The sequence below is a fragment of the Bos mutus genome, chromosome 23 (genome assembly GCF_027580195.1).
Source record: "Bos mutus isolate GX-2022 chromosome 23, NWIPB_WYAK_1.1, whole genome shotgun sequence".
NCBI lineage: Eukaryota > Metazoa > Chordata > Mammalia > Artiodactyla > Bovidae > Bos > Bos mutus.
In genome coordinates, this window is record NC_091639.1 from 48,718,398 (window position 1) to 48,727,975 (window position 9,578).

A 9,578-nucleotide genomic window follows, 5' to 3' on the forward strand; every position below is an offset into this window, starting at 1 on the left:
ACTGTGCTTATTTAACTTACATGCAGAGTACATCATGAGAAATTGTGGGCTGGATGAAGCACAAGCTGGAATCGAGATTTCTGGAAGAGATATCAATAGCCTCAGATATGCAGATGACACCACCCTTATGGTAGAAAGTGAAGAAGAGCTAAAGAGCCTCTTGATGAAAGTGAAAGAGGAGAGTGAAAAAGTTGGCTCAAAGCTCAACATTCAGAAAACTAAAATCATGGCATCTGGTCCCATCACTTCATGGCAAATAAATGGGGAAACAGTGGAAACAGTGGCAAACTTCATTTTTGGGGACTCTAATATCACTTCAGATGGTGACTGCAGCCATGAAATTAACAGAGATATACTCCTTTGGAGGAAATTTATGACCAACCTAGATAGCATATTAAAAAGCAGAGACATTAGTTTCAACAAAGGTCTGTCTAGTCAAGGCTATGGTTTTTCCAGTAGTCGTGTATGGATGTAAGAGTTGGACCATAAAGAAAGCTGAGTGCTGAAGAATTAATGCTTTTGAACTGTGGTGTTGAAGAAGACTCTTGAGAGTCCCTTGGACTGCAAGGAGATCCAACCAGTCCATATTAAAGGAAATCAGTCCTGAATATTAATTTGAAGAACTGATGCTGAAGCTGAAACTCCAATACTTTGGCCACTGATGCGAAGAACTAACTCATTTGATAAGACCCTGGTACTTGGAAAGATTGAAGGTGGGAGGAGAAGGGGATGACAGAGGTTGAGATGGTTGGATGGCATCACTCCCTCAATGGACATGGGTTTGAGTAAACTCCGCAAGTTGGTGATGGACAGGGAAGCTTGTAGTGCTGCAGTCCATGGGGTCACAAAGAGTTAGAGACGACTGAGCGACTGAACTGAACCGAACTGTACTGATATGTCAATTGCCTTTCAATACAACTGGGAAAAGCTGTATCATTTTTTAATTTATTAGTCAATATTTTTTTGTTTGTTTGTTTTGAGTTTATAGGAAAATTCATTTTTGAGATGTAGTCTCATTAAAATGAATAGAATTATATTTCCCAAAAGATTTTAATTGAAGTTTTAGCATGTTTAGGTTATTCTGGAATTCCGAATGAGTCATTTGAGGTAGAGTCTAGCCCTTTGCCCTGTATCTCATTCCTGAACCTCAGCTAATCATCATAAAATAGTAAATTACTAACCTCATTTGGTACTTGTTAATGATTTCAGAGTTGATGGTGCAATAATGGTCCCTATGTTGAGCTTCTATTTTACTTTACTCCTTTTGTGAGGAGGTGGGGGAAGTAAAAGAATATGACTTAATTATTTATGACTCAAATGCTGAGCTAAAATCTTGTACAAAATAGGCATAGCATCAGTATTTGGTGTCTCAAATGGCAATGCATGCAGAATTGAAAACAGATTTGATAGATTACTTAATAGCAAAGCAGTTCTGCTTTTGATTATGGTGTAGTGTCTTATATGAGGCTCATCTATTTAGAGACAGAAATTAAAAACTGGGAAAATATTTTTTTAAATGACTATTGAAAATACTAAGGAGAAAAACCTAAATTAGGTAGAATTTTAGGCGCGGACCTTGCTGTTGCCTCTGTCTCTTTAACGCGAGAGGAAGCGATGCGGAGGGGGGTGGAAAATGGCAGAGCTGCAGATGTTACTAGAGGAGGAAATCCCGTCAGGCAAGAGGGCGCTGATTGAGAGTTACCAGAACCTGACCCGGGTAGCGGAGTACTGTGAAAACAACTACATACAGGCTACAGACAAGAGAAAAGCTTTAGAAGAGACCAAAGCCTATACAACCCAATCCCTAGCTAGTGTCGCTTATCAAATAAATGCATTGGCTAACAATGTGCTCCAACTGCTGGACATCCAAGCCTCTCAGCTCCGGAGAATGGAGTCTTCCATCAATCATATCTCACAGACTGTGGACATTCATAAAGAGAAAGTGGCTCGAAGAGAGATTGGTATTTTGACAACAAATAAGAATACATCAAGAACTCACAAAATAATAGCACCTCATAACATGGAGCGACCTGTAAGGTATATTCGAAACCTATTGACTATACAGTTCTGGATGATGTGGGCCACGGTGTCAAGCATGGAAATAACCAGCCTGCAAGAACTGGCACGCTGTCGAGAACAAACCCTCCTACTCAGAAACCACGGAGTCCTCCCATGTCAGGCCGGGGGACGCTGGGACGAAATACTCCTTACAAAACCCTTGAGCCTGTTAAACCTCCAACAGTTCCTAATGACTACATGACAAGTCCTGCAAGGCTGGGAAGTCAGCATAGTCCAGGCAGGACGGCTTCTTTAAATCAGAGACCGAGGACACACAGTGGAAGCAGCGGAGGAAGTGGCAGCCGAGAGAACAGTGGCAGCAGCAGTATTGGCATTCCCATCGCCGTGCCCTACACCCTCACCACCCACCATTGGACCAGTTGCCCGATAGTCCAACTCCACCACCACCACCTCCGCCAGACGACATCCCCATGTTTGATGACTCGCCACCTCCGCCACCGCCGCCACCAGTGGATTATGAAGATGAGGAGGCCGCAGTAGTTCAGTATAACGACCCATACGCAGATGGGGATCCTGCTTGGGCCCCAAGAATTATATTGAGAAAGTTGTGGCAATATACGATTATACAAAAGACAAGGATGATGAGCTGTCGTTTATGGAGGGTGCAATCATCTATGTAATAAAGAAAAACGACGATGGCTGGTATGAAGGAGTCTGCAATCGAGTGACTGGTCTGTTCCCAGGAAACTATGTGGAATCAATCATGCACTATACTGATTAAATTTTTGCTTTTAAAGTAGATTCGTATTATCACTCAGTCATACTGTGGGACTATTATGGTTAACAGAATTGTCTTAAAATGTTTTAAAATGTGCCCATATTTTCAGAACATGCTGTTTTATTGGTATAATTGAATGTCTACTTATAAGCATAAATCTCTGAGGCAGTTTGTGGATTGCTGAGCAGCATTCTACACGAGGCTGCCTGTCACAGATTATGCTTACATACTTACTTACACATTGTTAACCTGATGACCAGCCTAAATATTCTGGGGTGTGGGGTCTATTTAATAAATCGTGATTCAGATCGTGCCATCACATGTCTCAGTGCAGCATGGTTACTAACGCTCTGTCAAACTAATACTAAAAATCAGAAAACTTAAATGCTGGTGCTGGTCATACTTTTTGTTTAGACTCTCTCATTCTTGAAATATAGTTTGTTTAAAGCATGCATACAAATTTATGTATTGAAATATACTTAAAAAAAATCCAAGATGCTTCCAATTTGTGTAATACTTGGAGTACACGTACTTAGGTCTCTTGAAATGAACTGAGTCTCTAAGTTCTCCACGTAAAACAAAAACAAAGGGTTACCTGTAATGTTGTAATTGGTACCTAAGTTTTTTAATCAGTGAATTTGCATTATAAATTTTTTCCATTCATAAATACGTAAGTGAACCAAAGGTTTTTTTGTCGTTTCCTTCACTGGTTTGCTTTAAAAATAATGATAAATAAAAGATACCGATTTATTGCAGAATTATGGTTCTATTTTCTCAATATATTAACTTGGAAAAAAATTTAGCCTTATCTCAACCTATCCCAATAGCAGTGGCTGATTTTTGCAGAATTTAAAATCACAGATGGTTATTTACAAGTCAGTCTACTGAACTCCTTTTCTAAAGTAGCTTTTTCAAAGCTAAGATAATATGTCAAAGTGCACATGCTGTAGGTGAGATTCTTAAGGACTGCTCCAAGTCCTCTGGTTTTCCAGTGGACTGTCATATACTGATTCAATGATAGGAAATGCTAATTATCTTTTACATATTTTTTTTTTTTTTTTAGAAGTGAACGCAATGGATTTTTGAATAGGCACTGTTTAACCCATTACCTGGCACTTGCAACATAAAAAGATTTTAAATGTACAGTAATTGGGGGGAAAAGGTGCGCCATGTATTAATCATTGAACAGGGATATACCTGGCCAACAGATCTGTGCTGTCTTTTGACATAATTGAAATGCAACATGTGCACTTTGTGTGTCTCCCCTTAAGGGAGGGTTCGAGGGGTGTTTTCTCATCGTGTATAATTCTCTGTTGCCTAGGACACTGAAGTAGAGCACTCAGTCGTGGGTTTCTGTGTTTCAATGATTTGTTTGGATTTCTAGTTATGTACTACTGGGCGTTTCAGACTTACCACAGTATAGTAAATGTTAAGACTAGTGCAAGATGTTTATTTCTGAAAATTAAAGGCCATTATTGCTACCAAATCAATGTGACTGTTGCATACGCATTTTGCCTTTGTTAATCTTAAACATGATTTTAGTATCACTGGTGATCAGCTACCTTCTTCATTTTTTTCAAGTGGACTGTTCTCTTAATTTTGTATATAACCTGTTGTCTAAATTTTATGTACAGTCTTTTATAATAAACCATTCTCCTATATGAAATTTTGGATACTGTTAAAATCTAACGTGGACTGAAATGTAGACTTCAGTTTTATGATCTTTACTCCTATGGTGAAACAAGATAAACCATATGAATTTTAACATTGATTATTTATTTGTGTAATGGCTTTACATGTGGCTACTATAACTGTGTAAACAATACCACATATAACCATCAAGATACCTCGATTAGAGTTTATAGGACTAGAATGACAGATTCAGATGGTTTAAATACATTTAGAAAGTTTTCTGAAAAACTTTGCCAATAAAAAAAAAGTCCCATTAATAAGGAAAAAAAAAAAAAAATTTTAAGGTATATAATTATTGAAAAGGGGAATTGCACTTCATGATACGTGAATTTTTATGTGACGTTTCTCATCATACAATGGAGGGGTAACCTGAATATAAGCAGAAATTCAGAATTTAACTAGTTTGCAAAGGTGAGCCCAGAGTTCAGCCTTACCAGAGGAATTATTCTGTCAGGAAGATTTTGGTAAAGAGTATCCATGGAAAAGAGAGACTCAAAAGGAGTGCATACACTTTGCCTCCCTTTTTGGTTCTTCCATAAACTATGTATTTGGAGCAGGTGCTCTGCAGATAGCAATGGATGGAAAGTTACACACATCATACAGAGATTTTACCTGCTTCCCCACTGCAAAAAAAAAAAAAAAACAACTGAGTTTACATTCAGTCAAATTAACTACCTGATAGAACAAAACTCAACAGTCTTCAAAGGAAGCTAAATGAACTCAGAGTATCTACAATTACTATTCACAGTGTCCAGTTACCAATTACCAAAACAAAACAAACATTGAACATATGAATTAGAAGGAAAATAAGGCAAGTAGATAAAATAAAAAGTAATCAAGAGCAATCAAACCTGAAATTACACAAATATTGAAGCTGAAATTAAGAAATAAGACCTTCAAACCAGCAATTATGAAAATGTTTGAACTTAAAGAGAATTACTGTGGTAAGAAATAAACAGATGGAGAATCTCAACTGAGAAACATAAAACACTAAAACAGCTAGTAGAAATTGCAAAACTAAAAAGTAAAGTATGTGAAATGAAACAAGATCTTCCTCAATGGCCTGGTGGAAATGGAAACAAAAGTGGTGAGTGAGTGTGAAAAAACAGCAATAGAGATTATCCTTCCTGAAGGATAGAAAGGAAAATGCAAGATTTTTAACAGTGGCTAGAGCCCCAGTGACCAGTCAGGCAACAAAAAGCAGTAAAATATATGTGCAAATATGGCTCCCAAAACAAGAGAGAAACACAGAGAGGGGAGCGGAGAGGAGGGGAGATGAAGAGAGGGGAAGGGAAGGAGAGGGTACGGGAGGAAAGAATATCAAATGAGACAAAATGTTGCCAGTTCATCAACTGGAATTCAGGTTATTTAGGATTTTCTTGCTCTGTTCTTGCAATTTTTCCATAAGTTTGAAATTACTTAAAAAGGTAAAACAACTAAAAGCAAAAAAAAAAAAAAAAAAAACCTACTTTATTTTCTTCTTTTAAATTAAATCACAGTTTAAAAGCTTATTCACCTCTATAATAAGTCAACATTGTTAAATAAGACACTTTAGAACAAATTAAATTAGAGTACTTACAGTAATGGTTAAAAATTCAATTAAGGAAAAATCTAACATATATATAATGCATGATGGCAGAGCTAATGATTTGCATTCATAACAATAATCATGCTGCTGCTGCTGCTAAGTCGCTTCAGTCGTGTCCGACTCTGTAGACGGCAGCCCACCAGGCTCCCCGTCCCTGGGATCCTCCAGGCAAGAACACTGGAGTGGGTTGCCATTTCCTTCTCCAATGCATGAAAGTGAAAAGTGAAATTGAAGTCGCTCAGTCGTGTCCGACCCTTAGCAACCCAATGGACAGCAGCCTACCAAGCTCCTCCGTCCATGGGATTTTCCAGGCAAGAGTACTGGAGTGGGTTGCCATTACCTTCTCCAGCATAGAGAGAGACTAATCTTTCCACAGCTTAATTTTCAAAGGCAGAGTAATACTGAAAACAAATACAAAAATGTAATTGTCTTAAAAATGCATTCTGAAAAATTAACTGCATTTGCTAATTAATCTGCAATTCAGAAATCTGTTCTATTGAGTGAATATTAAATGAATACACTTTTTGTGGGTTAACGACCTAAGCATTTATTTTCCCAGATTTAGACCCACCTTTGCTAGACTCTGGATAATTTTAAAGAGAATCAAGAATCTGAATTTAGGTTGGATTGCTTAAGGATATTGCAAATTAGAGCCCTTGTTTTTCTTGAATTTTACACTTTATGTGGAGTCATATTCTCTCATATCTGTATTTACATACTTACAACTGGAGAGTAACCGACCAGAAAGTTAAGCTGTTCTGATATAGAAAAATGATTTTCTTGAAATTAGCAGATTTAATTTCTCTGAGAGCATTTTAAAGCAAATGAAGACCTTCAAAATGTTAATAATAATTTTCTCTAGTTTAGGCAACTGCATTGTCAAAAGAATACTTTCTTATTGATATATAAAGTATGTTTAAGATTATAAGTAATTTATAAATTTAAGACAGTGATATGAAAGCTGCAGTAGTAATTTATACATTAATGTTGATAGGTTTATTAGGTTAAATTTACTTATAAGTATGATTACATGTAAGTCAAAACAGCAGTCTATGTAAGAATGCATGTGAACAATGCAGAAAATAATTTATAATGTAATATAATGAGTTTTATCTAGTTTATCCACTGTTTAATGTATTGCGAATTATACAAATTATAACCAAATATGTTCTTGTTCTAAATGTCAAATTGTACAGAAAATATAGAACAGAAAGTGTGCCTTCACTGTAGCTTGTATCTACTTTGTTTTTATCTTTATTTTTTTAAATTTTATTTTATTTTTTAACTTTACAATATTGTATTGGTTTTGCCATATATCGAAATGAATCTGCCACAGGTATACACGTGTTCCCCATCCTGAACCCTCCTCCCTCCTCCCTCCCCATACCATCCCTCTGGGTCATCCTAGTGCACCAGCCCCAAGCATCCAGTATCGTGCATCGAACCTGGACTGGCGACTCGTTTCATATATGATATTATACATATTTCAATGTCATTCTCCCAAATCATCCCACCCTCGTGTTTTTCTCTTTAGATATAAAATTGTTAGGGCTTCCCAGGTGGCGCTAGTAGTAAAGAACCGGCCTGCCAATGCAGGAGGCATAAGAGATGTGGGTTTGATCCTTAAGTTGGGAAGACACCCTGGACTAGGGCATGGCAACCCATGCCAGTATACTTGCCTGAACAATCCCATAGATAGTGGAGCCTGGCAGGCTACAGTCCATGGGTTGCAAAGAGTGGACAGTAGGTCAGTCAGTTCAGTCACTCAGTCATGTCCGACTCTTTGTGACCCCATGAATCACAGCACTCCGGGCCTCCCAGTCCATCACCAGCTCCTGGAGTCTACCTGAACCCATGTCCATTGAATTTGTGATGCCATCCAGCCATCTCATTCTCTGTCCCCTTCTCCTCCTGCCTCCAATCCTTCCCGGCATTAGGGTCTTTTCCAATGAGTCAACTTTTCGCATGAGATGGCCAAAATATTGAAGGTTCAGCTTCAACATTAGTCCTTCCAATGAACACCCAAGACTGATCTCCTTTAGGATGGACTGGTTGGATCTTCTTGCAGTCCAAGGGACTCTCAAGAGTCTCCTCCAACACCACAGTTCAAAAGCATCAATTTTTCGGCGCTCGGCTTTCTTCACAGTCCAACGCTCACATCCATACACGACCACTGGAAAAACCATAGCCTTGACTAGACAGACCTTTGGGGGCAATGTAATGTCTCTTCTTTTAAATGTGCTGTCTAGGTTGGTCATAACTTTCCTTCCAAGGAGTAAGCATCTTTTAATTTCATGGCTGCAGTCACCATCTGCAGTGATTTTGGAGCGCAGAAAAATAAAGTCTGACACTGTTTCTCCATCTATTTCCATGAAGTGATGGGACCAGATGCCATGATCTTAGTTTTCTGAATGTTGAGCTTTAAGTAAACTTTTTCACTCTCCTCCTTCACTTTAATCAAGAGGCTTTTTTGTTCCCCTTCACTTTCTGCTATAAGGGTGGTGTCATCTGCATATCTGAGGTTATTGATATTTCTCCCAGCAGTCTTGATTCCAGTTTGTTCTTCTTCCAGCCCAGCATTTCTCATAATGTACTCTGCATATAAGTTAAATAAGCAGGGTGACAATATACAACCTTGACGTACTCCTTTTCCTATTTGGAACCAGTCTCTTGTTCCATGTCCAGTTCTAATTGCTACTTCCTGATCTGCATATAGGTTTCTCAAGAGGCAGGTCAGGTGGTCTGGTATTCCCATCTCTTTCAGAATTTTCCACAGTTTATTGTGATCCACACAGTCAAAGGCTTTGGCATAGTCAATACAGCAGAAATAGATGTCTTTCTGGAATTCGCTTGCTTTTTCCATGATCCAGCGGATGTTGGCAATTTGATCTCTGGTTCCTCTGCCTTTTCTAAAACCAGCTTGAACATCAGGAAGTTCACTGTTCACGTATTGCTGAAGCCTGGCTTGGAGAATTTTGAGCGTTACTTTACTATCCTGTGAGATGAATGCAATTGTATGGTAGTTTGAGCATTCTTTGGTATAGCCTTTCTTTGGGATTGGAATGAGAACTGACCTTTTCTAGTCCTGTGGCCACTGCTGGGTTTTCCAAATTTGCTGGCTTATTGAGTGCAGCACTTTCACAGCATCATCTTTCAGGATTTGAAATAGCTCACCTGGAATTCCATCACTTCCACTAGTTTTGTTCACAGTGATGCTTTCTAAGGCTCACTTGACTTCACATTCCAGGATGTCTGGCTCTAGGTTAGTGATCACACCATCATGATTATCTGGGTCATGAAGACCTTTTTGTATAGATCTTCTGTGTATTCTTGCCACCTCTTCTTAATATCGTCTGCCTCTGTTAGGTCCACACCATTCCTGTCCTTTATCGAGCCCATCTTTGCATGAAATGTTCCCTTGGTATTTCTAATTTTCTTGAAGAGATCTCTAGTCTTTCCCATTCTGTTGTTTTCCTCTATTTCTTTGCGTTGATCACTAAG

General features: G+C 38.4%; 1 pseudogene; it reads left to right on the forward strand.

Annotated features, from left to right (window-relative positions):
- The first annotated feature begins 1,574 nt into the window (after positions 1–1,574).
- Positions 1,575–4,463, forward strand: LOC102281635 (abl interactor 1 pseudogene; annotated as a pseudogene).
- Positions 4,464–9,578: the final 5,115 nt, after the last annotated feature.